Below are 1712 nucleotides of genomic sequence, written 5' to 3'. Positions count from 1 at the left end.
GAAGGTCACAGAGGTGATCCAGGACCTGCCTGAAGGTCACAGAGGTGGACTTCCTGTAGGACCAGCCTTCGAGGCCCCCCAGCGTCGCGCTTCGTGTGTTTTAAATCAAGTTTTGGATCTGCAGCCGTCTTCAGTTACAGATTTAGATGTGGAGCAGCTCGCTCTCTGGCCTGGTTTCACCTCAGCGTCTCTGGGAACAAACGAAAAGCTTGTGTCGAGTCCACTGGAGCCCGAGGCCGCCGCAACCTTACACCTGCTGTTAGCTTGACCTTTGACCTTCAGGGGGTCCGCTGAAAACTACCTCCTCTGTGGGAACTCAGACTAACAGAAGACTGAAGCTCTGCTTCGATTGACGGTCAAGAGTCGGAGCTCCTCAGAAACCATCGTTTTATTTATTCATCTTTATAAATAAATAGTTTTATCCTCAACATATGGTGTAATAATTTGTAATTAGTGAGTCTGAGCACAGAGCGGCCCGTTATCAGCTGCTCTCTACTCCAAGCTTCTGTTGGCACAAGATCTTGGTTTTAAACGGGTTCTTTCAGCATCGTCCTCTCAGTACAGGACTTTTCAAAGCTTCGCTGCAGATCTTCTCTGTGGAACAACTGATTTGTGACTCGTAGACATTAAATATCCACTGACCGTCTCTTAACGGTCGGAGGGTCACAGAGGGAACAGGTCCAAGAGAGGAGCCCAGGCCTCAGAGTAGAACCAGTCTCTGATTCATGTTAAAGAACCAGACTCGGGTCCGATTCAATTCAATTCAACCTTTATTTAAACAGATAAGTTGCATTGAGCCTCGAAGACTCATCTACAGGTGAGACCTGGTTGGACGGATGATAAAAGTGAAAAAGGACAGTTTGGAGATAAAAACCTTCCAACACGTCTTTAAGCTCCAATTCCTGCATGTGTAGGAACAAACAGCCGTGACTTCCTGTCTGTTCCAGATGTTCCGAGCCGAACACAACGCAGCCTGACGTGGAACCGGATCACGTCAGGCTCGGAACACCTGAAACCGTTCATGGAACACAGCGGGGGCTCCGGGGGTCCGACAGGAAGTCCAGGGTTGATAAATCTCCCTCTGATGGTCCCCCCCCCCTCCGACACAGAGAAGTTAAATCCTGTAAAACACTGAGTCTGACACAAAACACGGTCAAAGGCCAGACTGACATGAGCAGCAGCTAGCTGTAGCACTTCCTGCCCAGTTCATCAGTTATTGAGAAAATAAAAGCTCTGCAAATGTTCATAAAACAGCTTCTTTTAATGTTGGAGCTGTAGAAACAACCGGCTCAGAGCCATCTACAGCAGGTAAGATGTTAGCTGCTCACAACGTCCCCACAGGACCCAGCTGGCCTCCATCACGAGGTCTGAGGACCAAAATATCCAGCCGGACTTTCTAAAAGTGTCTCTGAAGTCCCTGAGCTGAGACCGGAGCAGCTGCAGGAACCGGGTCACAAGCTCTGAACGCCTCCACGGGGTCGCAGGAGGCCAGCTGGACCGGGCCGACGGGTCTGAACCTGAACTGTGCAGACCAGAAAAGCAGAACTTCTCTCAGGTCTCAGACCAGACTGACCTGTCAGCTGAAGCTGTTTCTGTCTGTTAGCAAAATATCTACTGAACCACTGGACACATTTGAATGGAACTCAGAATAAAATTTTATGATAATTACGTCAAGTCCACGACTAAAGATGGACTGAATCCAACATCATCCA

The sequence above is a fragment of the Nematolebias whitei genome, chromosome 20, assembly GCF_014905685.2.
Source record: "Nematolebias whitei isolate Nwh7 chromosome 20, NemWhi1, whole genome shotgun sequence".
Lineage (NCBI taxonomy): Eukaryota > Metazoa > Chordata > Actinopteri > Cyprinodontiformes > Rivulidae > Nematolebias > Nematolebias whitei.
The sequence above is the reverse complement of the archived record's forward strand: the minus strand, read 5'-3'. Positions refer to the sequence as shown.